Raw genomic sequence first — 25,313 nt, 5'->3', positions numbered from 1 at the left:
CTCATTTATTTTATGCGTCCCTGTAGAGGAAGGGGACACTCGTGCGTATTTGTGACACTTTGTGGATGTGTGTACACTTCTGTGTGTACACACCTGCAGGCCTTTGGGCTCTGCTGTGCTCACACACCCAGGCATATGCACACGCATGTCTGAGCCTGCTTACACAGACGGGGTCTGTGCGTGCATCCTGGGCGAGGGGGCAGCTGTGGCTACACAATGGCACACACTTGCAAGCCTGCCTGAGCGCGTGTGCTTCTATTAGCACTCAACTCTCCTCCCACTCCCCCCACCATTTTCCTATTTAAAAGTCCTCAGCTCTCATTATCTTTCTCCCATGAAGCCACCACCAAACAATTCCCAGCAGTTTCAAACCCAGTCAAGAGGGGTAAGCCTCCGGTGCTGGAACAGGGAATACCCGACAGAGCCTGAGTGCTAGCCTCACTTCCCAGTAGGGCCAATCATGCTTGCCACACCCTGTTCTCAGGCCTGGCTTCCGTCTGCCCTTAGCCCACCTCTAACCCCTCCCAATAAGCTGGCCAGATTCGTCACCTCAGACCAAGCCCTTGGGGGAGACGAGGGTGGGGATGGAATGTCCTTCCTGGTTGGCCATTTCAGTTAAAGCACAAGGACTTCCAGCGAGGCTAAAGAATGTCACCCCTTCTCAGTGATCTTAGTGGAGGCTCACCAGCCTCCCTCCCTGTCTCCCCTCCCGGCCCTTAGCCTTTGGTGTTGGGTCAGCTCAGGCCAGAGGCAGAGGGGTGCCCAAGCAGACCTGTTGTGGCATCAGCTGTGGAGCATGTATGTGTGCATGAGGCGAGAGAGATTCGACCTGGAATTGTGCCTGGTTGTAGCTTGAAGAGCATACGGATTAGCTGGCCCTGTGATATTTGCATTCATAGGAATCTCACTGCCCTCCTTCCCCAACGCCCAAGCAGGCAAAGAGACCAATTGTTTAATTTATACACATACACACACACACACACACACACGCACACAAACTCCAACTTCCTTACCCCTCAGGGCTCATCTTCAACTCTGTTTTCACCACTGCCTCTCACACCAATGCCTGCCTTCCCACACCTCCCCCAACAAGTTCTACCTCTGGCCCTCTCATCCATCCCCACCTCCAGCCCCCTACAGGATCTGCACTCTGGAGGCTGTGCCCACCCAGGCCAGGAGTTCCTGCATTCGCTTCTCTCCTAAAGCCTGGCTGGGAAATCTTTGTCAGGGAATCTTTGTTGCTGCCTTGAGGCCCTGGACATGTCACTGCGCTTCCCTGGGTCATGGATTTTTCACCCAAGATGAAATTCCCAGATTCCATACCTAGAGAGGGCTGGGAAGGACAACGGGAAGGAGAAAAGGTCTCTGGACTTTTCAGGTTCGTATCTGGGGTTGAGGGTGGGTGACCACTTTGAGCAACATTTCCCCATTCCAGGTCCTGCCTGACATTCACCCCTTGGCCTCTCCTCCCCTCCCTGAAGCATTCCAGGCCATTCCAGCCCTGGCCAGTCTCCTCCTGCCTCTCCATTCACAGGCCAGCACTAGGAGCCCACTCGGTGCCAGGTGGAGCATGCAAACATCCCCTGAAGGGCTTCCCAAAGTGCTGCCAACCCAAGAGGCTACAGATAAGATTCCTGCCCACAAGAGTTCACAGCTCAGCCATCCATCCAGCTTCTGTCTCCACCCCACCCGGCCTTTGTTGGCCTCACCAAGACCACCTTAGGAAATCCTGGGCAGAATCGTGAGGTGAGTTAATCCCACAGTCTTTCCTCGTTGGTCATCTGCCTGCCCCAAATGCAGGCTCCTGTCTCCGTAGCACTCTGTCTCTCTCTCTCTCTCTCTCTCTCTCACACACACACACACACACACACACACACACACTGTCTTCCCACCACCCTCCTAGCTGTCCCACCTCACGCTCTAGAACCGAGCTATGATCTCAAAGCAGCCCCAGGTCATCCACATTTCCTGGCTCTGCTAAACCTGCCCTAGACACCTCTGTCCCTGCGGCCCCTGCTACTCCTTTCCCAGAGAGGAGGCATTCTGTTTGGCTCCTTGCTGCACTTAGGGAACTATTACTCATTGTCTATCCCCTAAAAACACGTTCTCTGACTCATAAAGAAAAAAAAACTAATTTTTTCATTATCTTGAAATTCAGATTGGAATGTGGTATATTTGTGAAAAAATAGAAACATCCTAAATGCCTGTCAATAGAGAAGCGATTAAATGAATTGACTAATTCATTTAATCCAGTGAATTGACCATTCACTGGAATGCTATTGGTTGAAAAGAAAATCCTTTATACACTGATTGAGTTTTTAACCTTTATATATTGATTGCACAGATCACTGTGATTCTAAAAATCCTGTGGGCTCCTGCCATCCAGCTCCACCACTCCTGCCCCTCTCCCCTGAGGCTGACCCCTGCTGGCCCCACAGCCACCTCCTGACCTGACTCCCTTCATGCTCACTGTGGACTCTGGTACCCGGGGCCTGCTTCCTCTCCACCCTGAGCTCCCTCATTCTCAGTGCAAATGACCCACCCAGCATCTTACCCTTTGAGTTCCTTGAGCTCCTCAATTCTTTCACTGCATGCTTTTTCTCTTGCCTACACCTGAGGTCACACTCGAGATCCTAAACTGCAGGACCATTGATAACAACTCTCACTGTCATTGATGGATTCCTCAGGTACACCAGCACCCCAGTACCCCAGTCCTGAAGTTGGCTGTTCCGTTTTCTCCCCACTACCACCCTCCTTTCGCCTTTCTTTCCAGCTTGGGCTCCCTGACCATTACCCTCATGCTCTGACCCCTGACTCTTCAGTCCCCACCTGGATAAATCTCCAGCCCTATTCAGACTAAACCTTGGACTCCTCTCCTCGAGCTCTAGCCTGCAGAGCATTAGTGGAGAAAGTCACATCCTCGAGATTGGGTGTGACCACCAATGCAGTCCCCAGCTCAGCGGCATCCACTTTGCCACTGGGCACTTCTCCCTGCCTTTGGTCAGCAGTGTCTCCTGGGCCTCCTGGTTGCTGGCCATTGACATCCTAGCATTTCCCATGTACCTGCTGAATTTTATGGGCTTGTAGAACTGGATATGCAGAAATGGTTCCCCTACTTCTTGGTGAGGTTCATTGTGATGTACAAAGAACAGAGGGCAAGCAAGAAGTGGGAGCTCTTCAGCAACCTGCAGGAGTTTGCAGACCCCTCCGGGAAGCTCTCCCTGCTGGGGGTGGGCTGTGGCACTGGAGCCAACTTCAAGTCCTACCTACCTGGGTGCAGGGTGACCTATATTGACCCCAACCGCAACTTTGAGAAGTTTTTGATCAAGAGCATTGCAGAGAACCGACACCTGCAGTTTGAGTGCTTTGTGGTAGCTGCCGGGGAGAACATGCACCAGGTGGCCGATGGCTCTGTGGACATGGTGGTCTGCACCCTGGTGCTGTGCTCTGTGGAGAACCAGGAGCAGAGTCTCTGCGAGATGTGCAGAGTGCTGAGACCGGTGAGTGAGCTGGGGAGATGTGCTAAGCTGGATGGAGCATCAGGCTGCATCCAGACACCTGTGGGCTCAGGCACAGCTCACACTGAGAGCAACCTTAGACAAGTCATTTTACTCATTTGTTTATTCTTTTTTTTTTTTTTTTTTTTTTTTTTTTTCTGAGACGGAGTCTCACTCTGTCGCCCAGACTGGAGTGCAGTGGCCGGATCTCAGCTCACTGCAAGCTCCGCCTCCCGGGTTCACGCCATTCTCCTACCTTAGCCTCCCGAGTAGCTGGGACTACAAGCGCCCGCCACCTCGCCCGGCTAGTTTTTTGTATTTTTTAGTAGAGACGGGGTTTCACCGGGTTAGCCAGGATGGTCTCGATCTCCTGACCTTGTGATTCGCCCGTCTCGGCCTCCCAAAGTGCTGGGATTACAGGCTTGAGCCACCGCGCCCGGCCTTGTTTATTCATTATTTATTCAACAGACATTTCGAGAGATTTTAAGAGTGCTGACTACGTGCAGCAACAGTTTTCCTGGAGTGGGAAAATTAGTCTCAGAGGGCTTAAATGAGTTCCGCAAAGACACATGGTTCACAAAAACGGCAGAGACACAACTAAACTGAGGCACCTTAATTTCTAGGCCGGAGACCTCACCATGCTGCTCCATTGGTGGCTTTCAACCTGGTGTCTTCTAAATCCCATCACAGAGTCCGGTTTTCTAAAAATGAGGATTACAAATCCCCTATAGCGCATGCCAGAACAGCTCCCTTCCCTAACAAATAAGAGCTTATAAGTACTCAGATATCCATCTTTATTGGCATCATACGTTATTCAGTTCTTATTCTGGGCCCTCACAAAGTCACCTACATGCCATTCTCTAGCCCTTTTCCCTAGTAACAGTCATTAGTCATTGTTTCTGGGTAATGGGGAAAGCATACAGGGAAAGAATGTAAGAAATGAAAGAAAGGAGTTTTGCCAAAGACATTGCTTATGGAACCACAGGGTATCTTTGAACACCATTTATTTTACAATGTTTCTTACTTCATTGATTATAATTATAAGGGCAATTAATCAACGCAGCCTTGTCATTAAGAAGAATTCAAAACTTAAAGAACACCGGCCAGGTGTGATGGCTCATGCCTGTAATCCCAGCACTTCGGGAGGCCAAGGCAGGCAATTGCTTGAGCTCAGGAGTTCAAGACCAGCCCGGGCAACATGGCAAAACCCCGTGTCTTCAAAATAGATCCAAGAAGAAGAAGGAGAAGGAGAAGGAGAAGAAGGAGAAGAAGGGGGAGGGGGAGGAGGAGAGTAGCTGGGCGTGGTGGTGCGTGCCTATAGTCCCAGTTACAGTTACATGGGAGGCTGAGGAGAGGGGATCTCTTGAGCCTAGAAGGCAGAAGTTGCAGCGAACCGAGATTGTGTCACTGCACTCCAGCATGGATGACAGTGTGAGACCTATTACTAATAGTTACTTTCATCTTTCAAGTTATACTTGAACCCGTATTTCACTATCATCATACCAAAAGCATAGAGTAACGTAATCCCGTCAATTTAGATCACACCTATAGCACCTTTTATTTCCCCATCCTCATCCCCACAAGCCCCTCTATCTCAAATCCTGGATTTGGTGGAAATAACCTGTCATTTTAGTTTCAAACTATTCTAAGGGTTTTTCTTCCTTGTCTTCTCTTTCAAAAACTCTTTCTAATTTATAATAGTTTAAATCACTTTATCGTCATTCATTTATTTACTACACATTCCACTAGATGTATTGGTCTCCACTGTTTCTTGTGCTATTTGTCTTCCCCTATTGTGAGTTTTAAATTGTTTTGCTCACTTGATTTTCAAATTTAAGTTTCAATTGCCTAGACTACCTTCTTGGATAGTTTCCTTAGAAATGGTTCATGGGGATAATCTTTGTATATCCGAAAATGTCTGTCTTCGCTCCTCACACTTAAATAATATTTTGGCCAAGATTCTTAGATCTGAGAACTTTCCCCAGAAATTGTAAGTATTGTTCCGTGGTCCTTGGTCTTCCCAAATTGCAGAAGATGCCTTCAGTGGCCTTCTGATTCTCTTTCCTCTTCAGGTAACTGATTTTGTTCTTGGTTGTTTTTACATCTGGAATTTTTAAGGATTATTTTCTTTTGAAGTTCCTTTGAAGTTCAGAAATTTCACCAGCATATGATTAGGTATGTGTCTTGTTTTTATTACTATTTCTAGGCACTCAAAGAATGCTTTTGAGGTCAATATTCAAGTCTTCTTTAGGTCAGAGAAGATTTCTTGCCTTGTTTCTTTCTTTATTGGCCCTACTCCATTTGTTCCTTTCTCTTCTTCTGGAACAAATATTATTCAGATACAAGATCTCCTAGCTTTAGCATCACCGCTTTTCTCACTTATTATTTCCATTTCTTTATGCTTTTGTTTTGTGTTTCAACATAGTTCCTCCATTCGACCTTCTAGATGACCTCCCCCATGGCCCAGCAGTATTTATTCTACTTTTTACTTCCGCTGTTGAATTTTAAGTTTAAGATTTCTTTTTAATTGCCAAAACCTTATTATTATTTCCATATCATTTCTTAGTAATATGCTGCTGGATGCCTATGGAGGTTATATTTGGTGCTGTAGATTGTTTTAAAGTTCTATTTTCTTGACCGGGCACAGTGGCTCACGCCTGTAATCCCAGCACTTTGGGAGGCCGAGGCGGGCAGATCACCTGAGATCAGGAGTTCGAGACCAGGCTGGCCAACGTGGTGAAACCCTGTCTCTACTAAAAATACAAAAAATGAGCTGGGCATGGTGGCACATGCCTGTACTCCCAGCTACTCGGGAGGCTGAGGCACGAGAACCACTTAAACGCAGGAGGCAGAGGTTGCAGTGAGTCAAGATTGCACCATTGCACTCCAGCCTGGGCGAAAACAGTGAAACTCCATCTCAGAAAACAAAAACAAACAAAAAAAGTTGTATTTTCTTTGTTCCGTTGTCCTCAGTAGTAGGCACCTGTTTGATTGTTGGTTCCCTCCTTCAAGCTGGCAGCACTCTGAAGAGTGAGGAGAGCCCCCAAGTTTTCTGGCTGTTACAGGTATTAACGGATGAGGGCGCTCTTCTCCCAGCTCAGGTAAACAGAGTGAGTCCCCCTCTATAGAGGGCAGCCAGTGTCAGTAGATTTTATGGCCAGGGCTGGATCCTTCTCTTGTCCTGAGAGAGTGGATCCACCCAGCTCAAGTAACTCAGAGGATCTTGGCTCTGCTAGACAAACAAGCTTCCCCCAAGGCCTTTGGGTCCAGGGTTCTAGGAACTCAAAGCTTCTGATGGAGCTGCTTTGGGCTCTAGCAAAAGACCAAACTTCCCCATCCACCATCATTTAACTGATTAGCTTTTTATTCTATTGACTGATTATCCCAGCAGCACAATGAGGGAAGAAAAAAAAAAAAAAGTCACTCTTCTCCACTTCAGCCACCACTTTCCAATATGCTCCAGAGATAGATAAATATTGATACGGATATATACATTTTTATCAAAGTTATACATGCTGGCCGGGCATGGTGGCTCACACCTATAATCCTAACACTTTAGGAGGCCAAGGCAGAAAGATCACTTGAGTCCAGGCGTTCAAGACCAGCCTGAGCAACATAGAGAGACCCTGTCTCTACCAAAAAAAAAAAAATTTGTTTTTAAAGCAAAGTGGCATGCACCTGTAGTCCTAGATACTCAGAAGACTGAGGTGGGAGGATCGCTTGAACCCAGGAGACAAAGGCTCCAGTGAGCCATGATTGTACCTTTGCACTTCAGCCTGGATAACAGAGTGAGACCTTGTTTCAAAAACAAAACAAAAAAAAATTTATACTTGTGTGATTTAAAGAAGCAAACCATTAGACTTATTATGAAAAATAACAGCTCTTACTTATATACAATGTCTGCTCCCCAATGGCAACCACATTCAAGTTTTGGCCTTCTATTTTAAATTTTATATCCACATCTCTAAATAACATATTTATACTGCTACTTCTCAACTTTTCAGGTTTGAGCATTAACTATTGACTTCTCACTCTGAAAAGTAAGAATTTACCTCTCTTTAACAACCATCCCAGGGCCACCATATTTCCCATCTCCCCTCATCCTGATAGAATTATTTCATTAATTGATATTCAGAGCAATATCAATTATTGGGTATAGTATACTTCATTTAGTTTTGGGACCATTCAATCAATATGCTTCCCTACTTTCACTTTTCCCAAAGTTAATGAATCATTCCAGAATCTCCCTCATTGATAAATTGATAGAACATGTCAACGATTCTATCAATTTCATCATCTGGAGTTGTTTTTCCCAAAGTCTCTCCCCGTTCCCACCTGGATTGGGTGCTCTCTAGACCTGATGCACTGCTCTCACCTTGGTGCCTCCCATCACCATCATGAGGCTAGGATTTGTCTCTTGCTGGGGACTTTCTATCTCCTACATTCTATCTCTTCCTTAGTTTACTTTCTAGTTTTGGTAGCTTTCTGAGGTTTGTGAGGAAAATGTGTTGAGAAAGTACACGTCTGAACTTTTTTATTCTCAAGACTAATTCATAGTTTTGGCAGCTGTGGAATTCTGAGTTGTAAAATGTTTGCCCTCAGTAGTTTAAGGGTGTCCATTGCCTTCTAGCCACCAGTATCGCTGCTGAAAAGTCTGAAACCATCTGATTCTAGATTTCTTATGTGAAATCTTCTCCCCGGAAACCATATGTTTGTTGAATCTTCCCTGTCCCAGTGAAATGACTTGATCTTTTGGAGATTTAGTGGACTACTGCATTAACAAGCTCCTATCTTTCGGTTCTGGAAATTTGCTCAGGCTATTTCTTTGAGTTTTCTTCCTTTACATTCTTTCTGTTTTCTCTTTCTGGAACTCTCCTTATTCAGTGCTGGAACTAACGCCTGAACTGGGTCTCTGATTTTCTAATCTTTGCTCTCCTGTTTCCTAGTGCTTTGTCCTTTTTCTCTACTCTCTAGATTTCTTTCATATTCTCTTCAAAGCTTTTTACTAAATTTTTCATTTCTGCTATCATTGTTTTAACTTCCTAGGGCTCATCTTGTTTTCTGACTACACCTTTTTTATTGCATTCTGCTCTTGTTTCCAGGATGAAATATCTTCTTTTTCTCTCTGAAGATATTAATAAAAGGGAGAATATTGGTATTAATTAATATCAATTATTTTTATTTATTTTTACTTTATTTAAATAAAATTTTAATACATATTAATTTTAAAAATAATATTTTTCTTTTACTATTTCCATCTTTCCATTTAGTCTCTACTCCTAATTTTTTATTTTTTTATTTTTTGGATTGTTGTTGTTGTTGTTTGTGATCTGAGTTCCAATTTTTGTGTGAGAGGCTCTTCTCCAATGACTAGTGACCCACAGATGAATCGCATTTCAGGGGGTGTCACTAAAGGCTAGTTGGTCACTCCATAAGCATGAATGAGGCATGTCCACCTCGACGAACTAGTTAAACTGTTCACATGGAGAAGTCACAGTGCCAATGTTTCGGGGTTTTTCCTTTCCAGTTGGTCACCCACAGAAAAGAATCTTCCAAATCGCTGCCTGGAATGTGCAAGCTTGGCTTCCAGCATTCTGGAAACAAAATGAGAAAAGAGGACAGAGGGGTCTCACCATTCAGTTGTAAATCCTCACTTACTCTCTTATCTTTTTAGTAGGTGTCTATGCCCTAAATAGGATGCACTGTACCTTGTTACAAAGATCCTCTATCTAGCCATCTCCAGAGAATAAACCTCTGCTGAGGGGAGGAGGGACAGAATTTGGCTATTCTGAGTGGGGTAGGGGATCCCAAGTCTGAATGGCTTATTAAACAGACTTCAACCAAACCTCAAAGTTTTTTAAAAATCAACCTTATTGATTTAAAGTTGATTTTAAATCAACTTTACAATTTCCTCATGTCTCTGTGTACACTGTTAAATAAAACAAAATAACTCATGTGGTTACCACAAGGGCCTCAGCAACTCGGGGGCTCAAGGCCTGTCCTTTATCAGTCAGGTTCAATAAGGAGACAATACCCACGCTAGTTATTTGAACAGAGTAAAGAATTATTAACTAAGGCTGGCATGGTGGCTCACATCTCTAATCCCAGCACTTTGGGAGGCAGAAGCAGGTGGATCACTTGAGCCCAGGAGTTTGAGACCAGCCCAGGCAACACTGCAAAACTCCGTCTTTACAAAAATTTAAAAAACTAGTCAGGTGTGGTGGTGTACATCTATAATTCCAGCTACTCAGGAGACAGAGTCAGAGGGATGGCTCGAGCCCGGAGGTTGCAGTGAACCAAGATCATGCCACTGCACTCCAGCCTTGGTGACAGAGTGAGACCCTGTCTCAAAAAATAAATACATAAATAGAATTATTAACTAGGTTTAGAGTTGTTGACTGGGTAAGTGAAAGAGTAACTAGCTATAAAATATCACAGAACTAGCAGAAGTAGCTACCATAGCTAGGGCTGAGGTGACAGAGGGAAGAAGTTAGAGGTTACGAAAACTTGGAAACTTAGAGGAGGAGCCCCTGAAACTCAGACTTTTAAGGAGGAAACCCTGCTTGGCAGGTGCTAAAAGCAGGGCCCTGTGGGCCTGGGACCCAGAGCTCTGAGAAAGGGGTAGTACAGTACCCGTACCAGGCTGGCTGGTGCTGGCATCTCTGAGTGGGAGGGCACAATGAGGCTGATTCTCCAAGTGAAGGGAAAACTGCCAACTGGATGGCAGGGTGAAGACACTGCTCACAAGAACAGCAAACAGACGGGACGCCCACAGAAAGCAACGCCTTGAGTCTCCCTCTGGCGCCCCCTATCTGCACATCCCAGGCAGGAGCCAGTTGACAAGGCATAGGTGAGCCACAGAGTCGGCTCCAGCACCCCAAAGCTGAGAGTCTGAGTTGGGTTTGGGGCAAAGAGACAGTAACTCAGTAACTGTCACACTCATCAGCCGGCAATGCCACCTACTCTGCATCACATTTTCCCTGAGCTGATGAGACCTACCCATTTTTTTGGCATTTGCACCCGTATCACCAAGGCTTCTCCAGCACAGCCCCTGAAACCATCAGCTGAGTGAGTCATGGGTTAAAGTAATTGAAACGCCCTGGTTTTGGCTTTCTGAGTGAGTCGTATAATACAAACACCTCTGTATCTTCCACTCGTACCATCATTCCTGGCATACAGCAGGTACCCTTTAAATGTTTCTTGAATAAAGCCAAGCCTGTATTCAACCATGTGCCGATTAAACCAAGATACTGTTGCCTAAAAAAGCATCAACTATTTTTTAAAATAATAATATGCTATTACGGTTTAAGTCTGGCATTCAAATTAGGGCAACCCTTTAGAAACACAGTTTGGTTAAAAGCCGTATCCATGAAGATGTTAATCATGGTATTATTTATAGAGTGACAGAAAGTAGCTCATGTGTTCTACAACAGAGGCGTGGTTAAGTTGTGAAACCATCTCTCATTAGCATAATATGTCTGCATGTAAAATCAGAGTTATGGGAATAGTGTTGTACTATCAAAAAAGTACTTATGCTTTGGGGAGGCTGGATACCACAATGGGTAGAGCAGAGATTTCAGAGTCAAAGATATCCAGGTTCCAATCCTAGCTCTATTGCTTATCCAAAGTGCAACTGAGACTCCCAGAGCCTTGGTTTCTTTATCTGTAGTGTCAGGAAAATGCCTACTTCCCAGGATTATGTTAAGAATTTAATGAGAAAGAGAAAACAATTTATACAGATCTTGGTACATGCCAGGTATTTCGTAAGTAATAAATGTTTTTATTGTCTTAAGTAAACATGCAGAATGGAAAGAGGTAGCAATATTACACTTACAATTATGCTTAAAAGGAAAACAGGTGCATTGGAGGAAAAAACTAAAAGGAAATGCATTTAAATACTAAACAATGGTTGTACTGAGGGCTGGAATTATGATTGACTCCCTTTCTCTGTTTTCCAAATTATGTCATAATTCAGTATATATATATTGGGTCTCTGCCCCCAGCACCTGACACAGAGCTCCTAAACCCTTGTAATATCCTGAGTGACAGGGGTGCTAGCAGCACCTTTTGTTCTAATATTTAGTCTTCAATCCCTGTTCCTGACACAGAGCTCCTAATTTCCTGGACAATAGGAGTGCGGTTTTTGTTCTAATGAACTGACTGCCAGTGGGCTCCTAGATAGCATCAGGATAGGGGCTGGTCATAAGAAAGGTCAATGTCTGATTAGAAGCTTGGAACTTTCAGCCGCCTCCCCCATGCTCTGGGGAGGAGAGTGGGGCTAAGGATTGAGTAATAATCGCTAATGCTTATGTGATGAAGCATCCATAAAAATCCCTAAACTATGAGGTAGGAGAGCTTCCAGGTTGATGAATGCATCCACTTGCCAGGACAGTGGTGCATCACAGCTCCATGGGGACAGAAGCTCCTGCACTCAGGACACTTCCAGACCTTGTCCTATTTCCTCTTCATCTGGCTATTCATGTCTATCTTCTATAATCTCCTCTGTGATAAACCAGTAAATCTAAAGAAAGTGTTTCTGAGTTCTGTGAGCCATTAAGAGTAAATTATTGAACCTAAGGAGGAGGTTGTGGGAATCCTGGATTTATAGCCAAACTAGACAGAGGTGTGGGCACCCAGTACTTGCAATTGACATCTGAAATGGGGGCAATTTTGTGGGACTGACACTTTAACCTGCAGGCTCTCCCCTACCTTGGGTAGTTAGTGTTCAAACTAAATTAAATTGTAGGACACCTAGTTGGTGTCTGCAGAGAACTGGAGAATTATGTAGAAAACCCACACATTTGCTGTCAGAAGTGTTGTGCATAGAGAAATGGTTTTCCTTTGCAGATATTATTCCATGAAACTTGATACTTTAATAACGGCAAAACAGGCCGGGCACAGTGGCTTATGCCTGTAATCCCAGCTCTTTGGGAGGCTGAGGCGGGCGGATCACTTGAGCTCAGGAATTTGAGACCGGCTTGGAGGAACATAGAAAAACCCAGTCTCCACAGAAAAAAAAAAAAAAAAAATTAACTGGGCATGGTGGCACGAGCTTGTGGTCCCAGCTACTAGGAGGCTAAGACAGGACAATCGTTTGAGCTTGGGAGGCAGAGGTTACAGTGAGCCGAGATCATGCCACTGCACTCCAGCCTGGGTGATAGAAGTGAAACCTTGTCTCAAAAAAAAAAAAATGGCAAAATGTATCATTTTTTAAAAAAAGTTATGAGCAAAACATTCCAAAGATCAGGAAAAGTCAAAGAGCTGCCGGCCTGCCTGAATAATTTAGTCCCAGAGCTGTTAGATGGGGCTGGGAAGGCAGGCATTGTGCCAGGGCAGCAGCGGGGAGGTTTTTTGTCCCAGTACAGACGAAGGCACTTGTGCCGGCAGTGGTGCCTACAGGGAGAGACTGATTTTACACACAGGTATGATGGAAGACACGCTTCTCACTAAAGGAGAAAGGATTTATAAATATGGTAAGGGAGGAACTGCATGAACCATGTGATCATGGGTTTGGTATTGGAGATTTCAGTGTGGCTCAAGGCCTTCAAGACAGACAGGCAGATGGACAGATAGATGGATGGATAGATAGATAGATAGATAGATAGATAAAATATATACAGATTTAAATTGTGTAGATGTATATTTACATAACCACATATACAGATATGTACATATATTTGCTAACTCCACTGATGATCTTATTTCCTATAGAATATTGTTTATTCAATCAATAGATTATATTTTTTCATTAAAGGTCTCATTATTTCCATGTTGCCCACCACCCAAACAAGCCTTAGAGTTGCTGGTTTCAAATATTAAAGCTTAAAGGAAACATCCTTCCCCTGACTCCAGTCCAAGAATCACTGACAAACTGACGAACTCTCGAAAGCAATGAGGAGAGCTAGTGCCCGGATCTCGGTTTCTATATCCCATTCTCCACCAAGAGAAACGACTGCTCCTTGGAAAAATGGCCAATACCATGGGTGGGACAGGGAAAGCACAAGATGAGCCAGGAACACCTTGTTTTAGAAAGCAAGGAAGTGCCTAAAGAATGGAGGGGGTATCGCAAAAGGACACAGAAGCCTGCTGAAGGGGTGACCCCTTGGCCAAGCAGGGAGATTTTTAGCACCAAAATAAATAATGAGGCCAGGTGCTGTCATCCCAGCACTTTGGGATACCAAGGCAGGAAGATCACTTGAGGCCAAGAGTTCAAGACCAGCCTGGGCAACATAACAAGACCCTGTCTTTAAAAAAAAAAAATGAGCCCGGCATGGTGGTGCACACCTGAAGTCCCAGGTACTTGGGAGGCTGAGACAGGAGGATTGCTTGGACCCAAGAGTTCGAGGTTACAGTGAGTTATGATCACACCGCTGTACCCCAGCCTGGGTGACAGAGCAAGACCCTATCTCAAAAATAAATTAACAAAAATAAATTAAAATTAATAAAATAAAACCAAAATAAATCATGAGTAAAAGAGGAATCCCTGAGTCTATACTAATATAAATAAAAATATGAATAAATAAATGTAGAGAAGAGAAAGAGCTTTTTCTTTTTCTGTATAGAAGATGCCAACTGATAAATGCAGAAGTAATAGTGGACTTGGCAACTATCACAGTAATAATTAGACCAAGAAACATCAATGATGCTAACACTAGTGGGAGGAAGTTTGATGAAGATCAAGATACTTACATAGTCTCAAAGGATCTCTCCATAAAGTGCTTTTTAATTACAAAGAGGAAAAACGTAAGTTACCTTGGAGAAGCCTGGCAGACACCATCTTAAGCGATCAAAGTTAACATCACCGGTAATGGAACAAATTAAGATGGTGCAGGGCCTGACCGGATGCTGTAGGAAGAACACAGCATGGCTTCTGTGATTTTCCTGCCAGAAATGCAGAATCAGAATCTATTCATGAAGAAACATCACGCAAACCCCAATGGAGGGACGTTCTACAAAACTCAAGTGCCAAGGTCATGGAAATCAAGACGCAGGAACTATTTCAGATTCGAGAACGCTAACCAGACATGACAGTCGCACGCAACCATGCCTGACTCTGAACTGGAACATTTTGCTCTAAAGGACATCACCGGGACAACTGGGAAAAACAAATGGGGTCTAAGGACTTGATGGCAGTAACGTATTGAGATGAAATCCCTGGTGTTAATGGCTGTGTTGTGGTTATGTGAGAGTGAGAATGTCCTTGCTTGAGGAAATACACATTAAACTATTCAGGAGTGAGGGGTTATCAGGCCAGCAACTTACTCTCAAATGATACAGAAAAAAAAAAAGTTCTTTGTACTATTCTTGCAACTTTTTCATAAGTTAAAAATTATTTCAAAGGGGAAGAAAAAGTCCCAAAACTTCATTCTGGCTGCGGCTGAAAGCTCTGAGTCTTTCTTTATCTCACTAAAGGCAAAGGTTGCAGCCAGTTCATGTGGCCAAACCTGTTCATCCTGACTGTCTCGGGGCAGCCTACCAGGCGTGGGCAGACAAACACCTCCCTGTGCAGGGGTTCAGGCCTGAGGCTGGCCAGGGAGGGCTGGATGCTGGCTGTGGGCCAAGGCTCCAGTGAGGAACCTCAGCACTAAGCACTCCAGGAGGAGGTCGGTCGCCTGTGGCCTCTGGGGCTTGGGATAGGAAGTAAAGCAAACCAGGACTTTTCCTACCCTCCACTGGGACCAAGACCTTCCCATCAGGCCCTGAAGGCTCAGAGAAGGAGGAGACTGGGGAAGGGAGGAGGGGAGAGGAAGAGAGGAGTGCCTTTGCTCTGGTATTGTCACATTATATATATATACACACACACACACACACACACATACACACACACACATACACACACATATATAGTATTTGTTTTATCTAAGTCACCAGACCTGTTGTCCTTGGCCCTCTATGCCATTTCCCCTTCACTGTTTCTCCAGCAGGGGTGGCAGGGGCCCTGTCGGTGCAGTTGCCAGTGGAACCAGGAGAGGACTGCCTTAGGAACCAGTGTTCAGTGGCCTGTCACTAAGGGTTTCTGAGGTTTGTTTTTCCCCACAGCAAAGCTGCTGCTTCACTTTTTGCATATTTTAACAAGTTTGATGTTTTCCCTGGGATAGTCCTACAGATTTCAAAAATGGAAAAGCAGTAAGCATTTGCTGATGCATATCTTCTCCATGCAACTGTGAGCTGCTAAAGGCAAGCACTGTGCAAACTCGCTTTTCTGTCCACTCCCTCCCAGTGCCTAATAAGGGTCGGTCCACAGCAGGTGCTCAATGAATGCTTTGTTTCTCTGTCCAGGGGTGTGTGTGTGTGTGTGTGTGTTCCCACACTGCCTTTTTCTGCATATCTGGGAAGCAAAGGGATAAGTCCCATCACCACACCACTTCCCTCCATGTTTCAGCCTGCAAAGGCTCTCTCTGAGGCACCTAATTCCTAAATAAGGTCGTTAATGTGTTTGACTGTTTAAAGTGGCGTGCTTTGCTCCTGAGAGATGGATAAGCCATCGTTATCTGCCATAAGAAACAAGAGAGACAATGGCTCCTAGAGATAAGGAGCCAGGCACTGGGCATATGCCTAGTATGGCTGAAACATTGACTTTTGCACAGCGCAGAGAAGCTTGTCCCCACCCCACCCCACTCATGAGCACTGTCCATTGTACTGAACGGTCACAGTTTACAGCAACAGCGGATGATGGACCCCTGCTCAAGAGTCAAAGGTGTAGGAAAGAGGGTTAAAATAGGAATTTCCACTCCTCAGATGTTCTCCAAAGCCTGGTGGAAAGCGCATCTGGGTCCTCACTGGTGACTGCTAAGATCTAGATAAAGAACAGAGGCTCTCAGGAAATCAGAGATGGGCTCTGGGCTGGCAAGCTAGATTCGGGAGCTCTCATAGAGGTGATGGGGGTCCCCAGTTGATGGAGGTTCTGTCCCCAGAAGTAGCAGCAAAAGCAGCTGTGAAGGCAATGCCTTTGGGGGCTTGCTGGCCCTTTTCAGGCTGTGCTATCTGAAAAGCATCTACGCATCGTACAGCCCACGTCAACAACATTTCGGCCCACAGAGCTGGAATGCTTCATTCAGCCCCAGGGCCTTATCTTCTGAGATCCAGTTACTAGCATCATGATAAGATGGCAGCCAGACGCCTGTCTGATCCTGTCTGGGTCCGGCATCTGACCCCAGTATGACCTCCCTCCTCTCCCACCTGGGCCTGACTCATGCTTCCAGAACAGGAACTCGAGGATCTCTGCTGCCCAGCTATAGCTGACTCATGGCTGGTCCAGGGGTTGCTCTGGAAGGGGTTCAGGGCAGCTGTCAGCTCTCAGGGAGGAGACACCTATCATTTCCTGAGCACCTACCATGTGCCAGGCACCAGGCGCACCTCTGAACTTCTTTGGTATAATTAACTTGTAGGGGATTTCTGATCTTTCCTAGAAAGGAGAAAAGCGAGGGTCAGGCAGAAGTGAATTCAAAGGCCAATCTCATAGCACTGAGCACAGCCATCCACTCACCCTCAGTGCACTCCCTGGGGCCAGCCAGCACCACCCCTGGGAACCGCAGTTTCTTTTTTAAATTAAAAAAAAAAAAGATTGGGCAAGGCGTGGTGGCTTACACCTATAATCCCAACACTTTGGGAGGCTAAGGCAGGCGGATCACTTGAGATCAGGAGTTGTAGACCAGCCTGGCCAACATGGTGAAACCCCATTCCTACCAAAAAATACAAAAAATCAGCTGAGTGTTGTGGCACAATCCCATAATTCCAGCTACTTGGGAGGCTGAGGCATGAGAATCGCTTGAACCCAGGAGGCAGAGGTTGCAGTGGGCTGAGATCGTGCCACTGCACTCCAGCCTCAATGACAGAGTGAGACTCTGTCTCAAAAAAAAATGTAGAAACAGGGTCTCACTATGTTTCCAAGGCTGGTCTCCAACTCCTGAACTCAAGCAATCTTCCTGCCTCAGCTTCCTAAAGCTCTAAGATTACAGATGTGAGCTACCTCACCCAGCCTCACCGTTTCTTCATTCATTCCTCCAACCCACATTTATCAAGGGCTTTCTCCCTTCTGCTTTGTGGCCAGTCGGTCCCAGAGGGCAGGCTTCGGGAGGCCCACCAGCTCTCCTGAAGGAGCCAGGCTTGGCTGGGAAAGGGGGCACTTGGACCCCAAGTCCACCAAGGCAGAAACAGGTATCCCTACTCCCTGCAACCCTCTCTGAGCCAAGGGGTGGGGCTAGTGTGGCCTCCGTGGCTGCAGAGGGTCTCTGGCCTGGACTGCAGCATGGTCCTGGCAGCTCACTCCTTCACCCAGCAGGTGCTTCGGGAGGCATCCTTGCTATCCCCTGGCATCAGCCCTACAGTGGGTGAGCAGGTGAGGTGGCAGTGGCAATGAGATCACCTCTCATTCCTGTGATTTCAGGTGCCTGGCTGATGTCAGGCCTGAGTGAGGTGGCAGCGGGGGGCAGGAAGTCACTGTGTCTGGGACCAGAATGGGGGCTGAGGCTTTTCCTCAAAAGCTCATAAATTACTAAATATGTCCCCTTTCAGCACAGTCACACCCTGGGCCTGGGAGGATGCATCTCCTCATGTAGACACAGACTGCTTCCCTCAGGCCCTGCTCACTGCTCACACGTGCCTTTATGGCACCACAGACCTTCTGGGGGCGAGGGTGGTCTCCTATCCCTCACACGTGCAGTGAATACACATGTGTGCACATAACTCACACAGGCAGATAGTCTCTCTGGGGCACACAGGTGCATGCTACAAGCAGCCTTGTGCAAGTGCCCACAGCCCCCTCCCACCTCACACATGTCCACGTGGCTTCATGCTATTCCCATGCTCACTGGTGTCCCCAGGCACAGACAAGGACACACTTGGCAGGGCACTTAAGTTTCTCCAAGTATGCAGGAAAACACATGACTTTGTACTGTCGCACATGCTCCCAAATGTACACACTCACAAATATGCAAAGTCTGCAGGAGCCTGAATTCCATCACACACCTGCACACCCATGTGCACTCAGCACTCACACATACACCGCGGTTCCCAGGGGTGGTGCGCACTCAAGGCAGGAGGTACACACTCAAATCATGCACACCCCCAGACACACACGTGCATGCATGAACAACAGAGTATGCCCAGGTGTCCACACAGCGTTCACATGCTCATGCCCACCAGTAGACATACAAGTGGGACATTCAGGACATCACGAGTGAGAGTACAGCAGGGAGGGAACTGCAGCTGGCAGGATGCTGCAATCCCCAGCCTCACCTCTGGGAGCCACTGTTGGGTCTGCAGCCAAGCCCCGGGTTTGGAAGGGCAGGAGCCTGCCTGAGGCACAATCCCACTGGCCTGAGCCAACAGGCAGCACAGCTCAGGCTGGACCCAGCCAGCCTCAAGGAGGGGAGAGGGGACATCCTGGTGGCACTGGACTCCCTGCAGGGTATGGGATGAACTCTGCTCCTCAGTTGGGCAGGGGCTGCAAAAAGGAAGAATGGGAAGCTTGAACTCACGGAGGTGGGTCTGTGGTGGGGTAAGTGGATGGAATAGAACTGAAGAGTGGAGGAGGAGATGGGAAATGGTAGTGCAGGGGGTTAAGGAAGAAATAAAGGAGACAGAGGGAAGGACTGTGGGGAGGGAGACCAAAAGGTTGAGGACAGGAGGGGAGTGAGAGAGAAAAGAAGAAGAGAAGAAAAAGTGAGGAGAGAAGAGGGGCCAGACGCGAACAGAACAGTTCAGGGGTGTGAGGAAGGAGGTAGAGGGATGGGCACGCCCTGCACCGCCAGCCACCTCCCTGTCCTGCCAGCTCCATCCCCAGTCAGGGAAGACAGGCCAAGGCTCTGCTGCACTGTGCACCTTCCCTTCTCCAGACCCAGGATCTTAGCATCCCTGGATTTTGACATCCAAAAGGCCGGGCTCAACTTACCCCACATGGAAGGCAGTGACTCACATAGATGAGCCTGCTAGAGCACCTTTTCCAGGAGCAGAGATCCACCAGGGCAGACGGGGGCTGCTTTCCCCTCTCCTGGGGCTGGCTGAAACACCCTACTCTTACCCAAACTCACAGTGATCCCCAGAGGGGGAGGCAATGCGGTGGTGCACTCTGCTCCTGCACCTGCCACCTGCCTGACACCCACATGGGGACAGCTTCCAACGGGATGCAAGTGGCAGACAAACGTATCCCAGGAGAGCAGGTGGGGGAGGCTGAGACTGGAATGGGCACCCCTCATCTCCCACAGGCTCAGCGGCTCCCTCAGGACATGGAGAAAGCTGGGAACCCTGAGACAGAACTGGAAGTTCTTGTTGCCTAAATCTCTCCTGGCCTGCTGCACATGGAACCTATTTCTTCCCATTCAGGGCCCTGCAGAGGCAGAAGATGAACAGTAAAATGCAAAGATCTGGCGACCTTCAGAGCTGGGTGAGTCCTGGGGTCCTCACCCCATTATGCCTAAGCTACAACCCTGTGTTCCCTGTCCTCCCAGCCCTAAGGGTTCTGGTCCCAGTACGCAGGGGTGGCTCAAAAACCCACTGAGCTGCAAGGGTCTGAGAGCACCCCATGTCACAGAGGAAGAGAGGCAGCCTTGGACCTGGGATCTTGTTTGCAGCTCTTTATCATGGACACTCTCCTAGAACTCCCCAGTCCCTCCACCTCCTCCTGAAGTACTCCAAGAGCCGGTCAACACCGAGAGCCCACCTCAGGCTGTGGCATGGCTCTTCAGGGGGCCTGGTGGGTCATGGGCTTACCTCTCCCAGTTCCTGTGTCCCATAACTCAGGGCCCAGATGGAGACACTGTGACTGTTCACTAATCAGATAAGTATGTAGGAGAAAGGCCTTGCAAACTCTATTCTTCAGATGAGAACACTGAGGCTCCGCGAGGCAGCAAGTCTTTCTGAGGGCCAGTGGAGCAGACCACCCTGGGAGGCCTAAAGTAAGTGCTGGCGGAGCTGAAGCCGCAGTTCTCCTGCCTGGTCTTCCAGTCCAGCCCTCCACCTCACCCTTCCCCCTCCCTCAGCCCTGCCCTGGGCTCCAAATCCTGACCTGATGGAGTCTTACCTGGGCAGGCCCACCTCAGACTGCCTGCTGCAGACCCACACACCCCATCCCCTTCTCCCTCCGCAGGAGCATGCCCCCACCATCACTCCCCTGCTCCATGAAACCCAAAGGCAGACCCCCGCAATCCTCCCCATTCCCATAGCATAGCAGCCCCTGCATCTGACCACATCCCTCCCTGCTTAAAACTCTTCAACAGCTCCCAGCTTCCCCTGGGACAGAAAGCTCACTCCTCATGTCAGCATTCAAGAGCCCCGCGTACTTTTCTAGCTTCATCTCCAGCCACCGTCACCCCCCACCGCCACCTCCACCCGACCTCTTAACACCCTGGTCTGCTCTCCAAACACACAACCGCTTGCATGTCCCTGGCTCACCCTGCAGGGCCAGCTATGTCTCACCCCCACAAAACTTCACATGGCCATTCTAGAGAGACCAAGTGCACCCCTCAGAGCCCCTGTAGCCCCCAGGCTTCCTCCCTTCCTGGTGCATATCCTCTGCGTGCTTGTCTGAATCCCCTCTAAACTGTAACCCCTCTGCAGGCAGGGGCCCTGCCAACCTTGCCAAATGATTATCCTTTGCACCCAGCACACCCCTGAACACCTAGTAGGTGTTTAAGAAATACTGTCTAATATTAGGCTCTAATTATTTCATTGATAGTGTAGTCTGGTTCCCCGCTCCATCCGCATGAACCGAGGAGACACTCAGTCGGGGCTGGGGGAAGCTGTCAGTCAAGTTCCCCTCAGCTTTCACCTCTGTGCTCTCTCTCTGGGGGATGGGCCTGCCCCCACCATGGGGTTCCCCAGCAGCGGTAGGCCCACCGCAGTGCCTGAGGCCCCAGGGACTATCCCTGGGAGAATTGGCTTAACATCTTGTCAACGCCAACCTCCCCAAGCTCCTTAATCACTTCAGACATTACACAACTGATGGGTGACCAATAGGACCTGAGACCTTCCCCATCCCCTCTCCACTTGCCTACAGGTCCCTGGGGCCTCTGCAGAACCACCCAGAAGCCCCAAAGTGTGACATCACCAGTTCAACAGTCTTTCCCACTCCCATCACTTCCTGAAACAGCCAGAGCAAGAAGATGATGCATGTGAGCCCTGCCCTTGGGAAGCCTCCAGGTTGGGAAATGAGGAATGAGCCTGACACCCAGGACCCAGAGAGACCCAGGACAGAGGCAGGCCAGGAGGCAGACACGTGCTGCTGGGTGATGACGACAGCACCAGTAATCACGACTACTCCTTATTAAGTACTTACTAAGTGCAAGACTCCAAGCTAAGCAATTAATAGACCTTTTCTTGTTTAATCCTTACCATAATTCCATAGGGTGAGTATAATCCTTAATTTATAGTTAGAAAAAGGAGGCTCAGAGAGATCCAGCAATGTGTGCAGCATCACACAGCTAGTCAGTGGTAGAGTTGGAATTTCAATCCAGATCTGCCAACTCCAAAGCCAGTGTCCTTTCTACCCTACTTCAAGCTCTAGGTGGGGGGTTGTTAATTCCCTTACAAAAAGCCTCATGGGAGCCCCATTACCAATAACATAAGCCCCCCACAGCTGAGACTCCCCCGGGTGACCCCTGCCTGCCTTCTCACCATTGCTCCCAGCACACCACCATCACACCTTAGATTTTAACACTGCCGTTTTTGAAGTTTACCCCTCTGAGTCTTGGCTTCTGCTGTTTACTCAGGCTCAAATCCAGCCCCACTTTACAGATGACAAAACAGAGAACTAGGCCGGGCGCGGTGGCTCACGCCTGTAATCCCAGCACTTTGGGAGGCCGAGGCGGGCGGATCACAAGGTCAGGAGATCGAGACCACGGTGAAACCCCGTCTCTACTAAAAATACAAAAAATTAGCCGGGCGCGGTGGCGGGCGACTGTAGTCCCAGCTACTCAGGAGGCTGAGGCAGGAGAATGGCGTAAACCCAGGAGGTGGAGCTTGCAGTGAGCCGAGATCGCGCCACTGCACTCCAGCCTGGGCAACAGAGCGAGACTCCGTCTCAAAAAACAAAAAAAACAAAACAAAAAAAAAAGAATGTTAAGTAACTAGCCCAAGGTCATGCAGCTAGAAAGCAATTGAGCCTGGTTAGGGCTCAGGTCATTAGAGCATCAAGTAATCAAGCATTAATTTGTGTTACAGACAATTACAGAATGAGAATTAGCAGGACATGTCGCTAATGGTGCAGAAGAAGTTAGGGGAGAGGAATCAGGCAGGTTCCAGAGTGAAGGAGGGCCAGGCTAGGCCTTGAGAAATGGGCAGGCTCTGAATGTGTGTTCTTGAAAGGGGAGGGCAAGAGAAAAGTACAAAGATGACAGCAAAGAGAGGGAGAGAGGAAGGGAGAGGGGGTTGTCAAAATTAGGGAGAGAATGTGGCATGGTGAACAGAGCTGTGACTGGGAGTCAGGAGACCCAGCTGTGTCCCCTCAACTTCCTGTGTGATCTTGGGCAAGGAAGGCCCTTCCCTCTCTGGGGGGTGCCTTGTCTATCAGTGAAGGATAGATGCACCTAGGTGGCCTCTGGGGTCTCACCTGGCCCTGACATCCCAGGAATTTTTGTGTTGCCATTGGACCTTGAAACACAGAATCTGACCCCAGACCCCTGACATGTGGTACAGGCTTGGACACCAAGGGCAGACAGGGCCAGCAGCTAACATGACACCTGACAGGGAGCACCCAAGGGCTATCCCCATCCACACGCAGTCACTCACGCGCCCCTTCTCCCCCTGCATCCATGCTGCTAAGCATGTGTGGACTCGCTACAGTGGATCCAATCCTGTGGAAGCTAGAACGCAGCAGAGGCGAAAGAGTCATATACTCAAGGAAAGGCGTTTGTCCTCAAGGAAAGGCAAAGGGAATGGAGGTCCTTAGAGAAGGGGCAAAGAAAAATTCCTGAAAGTAAGGGTGGAGGTTTTCAGATTGGAATACATGGTCTGCCAAACTGGAGGACATCTGAGGAAAAAGAATGGTCCCCAATCAAGACAGCACTGCACCCAAACATAAAGTACCTTCCAGACCATCAGCAAAGGAAACAGTCCCGTCTCAGGGGCCTGTGCTCACAGCAACAGACACTGCTGGAGAGCTCAGAACCCGTGGAGGCAGAAGTCGCCTCACTAGAGACTGTGAACACACATATCTGGGCACACACAGGCATGCACACACAGGTGCTCACACACAAGCCTGAACAGAGACCCCACCGTGGGCTGTCCATCCTCCCACTTACCAGTTGAGCCCGGTAAGCAGCTCTCCCTCTCAGGAAACACACCCCTCACGTGCCGATGACATGCAGCCCTGGAAGTGAGAACGTCTCGCTGTCTCACCTCGCTCCCTCTTGCTGCAGTTCTGATGTGCTTGCTTCTTTTCTGACTCAAGAGATGCCAAACAGAAACAGGCCCACCCACTTCTGCGTCCTGACTTTCGCCTTCTGGAACATGAACTCAGCTCTTACCTTTCCTACCTGTTTGACCTCCAGACCCCTGTCTTATTCACAACGGAATGCCAAATGATGGATGATGGGCACTCGGGAGCCCACGTGATCCTCCAGTGGCCAGCCTCACTGTGCCCTCCAGATTTATCCCACAGCTAGAAGCTCAGGGCAAGCACCAGCTCCTCTGCTGACTGGCTGCAAAAGCTCGGGCTGAGTTTCTGTGTTCTACAAGGTTACGGTGAAGATTACACGAGAACTGCCTGCAAAGCACTTAGCACAGAGCAGGGCACAGAGTAAGCCCTCGATGATGAATAATACACTTATTATTACTATTTGTTCCTAATTTTAACTCCCTCTCCCCTTATCCCACCATCCCACAGGTTGAGTAGGAAGTCCTTTTTGAAGTCTAATCTCAAGCCTTCATGCCACGGATTGGGCCAATATTCCACCTTAATTGGAGTCCGGGGACTGAGGTGGAAAAGGCAGAACTGGCTGATTGGAGGAGCCACGTCCCTGCAAGGGGCCAGGAGGGAGATTACAGAGGCGCCAGGCCCAGAGCTCCAACATGCACCTGCCGCCGCTCCAGGGGAGATCGGGGTCCTGCCAATTTACCCCGCCCCATGATCTCATGGCTGTGTGTGCCAGGCACTGGCTCAGGGAGCAGGTACTGACAGCAGGGCCTGGGCAAGAAGCCCAAGACAAGAAGACGGGAAGGCTGTGGAGAGCCGACAACAGAGCTGTCCCCATGGGGCTCAGACACGAGTTTCCTCCGGCCTCCACGTGTGACCTTTAGCTAGTGACTCACAGTCTCTGTCCCTCCTTCCAGGCCCTTCCATGCTCCCCAGTAGCCTCCCTGTGCTGCCCCCTCACACCAAAAGACAATGGGTGAGGGGAGGGGAGGCTCTCCTCCTCGCCAGGGGCCATTCCCTCCCCTGCATCTCTTTCTGCTGACCCTGAACAGGACACCCTTGCTTTAAAGCACAGGAAGTTTGCTGGGCAGGAGACTGGTAGCCAAATGCTGTCACTCCTGAGGCTGCCGCAGGCATGCAACTAAATGCCAGCTGTAAAGGGCCTGTAATCCCCAAAGAGATGCCTCTCTCTCTCTCTCTCTCTCTCTCTCTCTCTCTCTCTGTTTCAGGGTGTCCATAGAGATCAGACAGACCTTGAGTTAACCCCAATCCCAAGTTCTCCTGTGTCTTAACCCTCAACCTCTCCTTCCCCAGCCAATTCCTGGATATGTCTCTCCCCAAATTATCCCCTCCACTCACCCCAAAATCCACCACTGGGGGTCCAAAGACCCTCCCCTGAGCCTGGCTGGACAGACTGCAGCTTCTGGAACACAGCATGGCAGGCCTGGCTGGCAGTCCCAGGGGAA

The 25,313-nt window shown here is 48.3% G+C and overlaps 1 long non-coding RNA gene and 1 pseudogene across 2 annotated transcripts; both read left to right on the top strand.

Moving 5' to 3' along the window:
• The first annotated feature begins 1,621 nt into the window (after nucleotides 1–1,621).
• On the top strand, nucleotides 1,622–24,459 carry LOC135966238 (uncharacterized). Of its 2 annotated transcripts, none has more exons than XR_012420269.1 (4): nucleotides 1,622–1,746; nucleotides 19,821–19,881; nucleotides 20,317–20,392; nucleotides 24,319–24,459. It is a non-coding gene; the product is annotated as an uncharacterized lncRNA (long non-coding RNA). The 2 variants fall into 2 exon arrangements; XR_010579402.2 differs by lacking the exon at nucleotides 24,319–24,459 and adding an exon at nucleotides 21,493–21,845.
• On the top strand, nucleotides 2,815–3,774 carry LOC135966288 (thiol S-methyltransferase TMT1A pseudogene; annotated as a pseudogene).
• Nucleotides 24,460–25,313: the final 854 nt, after the last annotated feature.

The sequence above is a fragment of the Macaca fascicularis genome, chromosome 11 (genome assembly GCF_037993035.2).
Source record: "Macaca fascicularis isolate 582-1 chromosome 11, T2T-MFA8v1.1".
Classification (NCBI taxonomy): domain Eukaryota; kingdom Metazoa; phylum Chordata; class Mammalia; order Primates; family Cercopithecidae; genus Macaca; species Macaca fascicularis.
The sequence above is the reverse complement of the archived record's forward strand: the minus strand, read 5'-3'. Positions and strand labels throughout refer to the sequence as shown.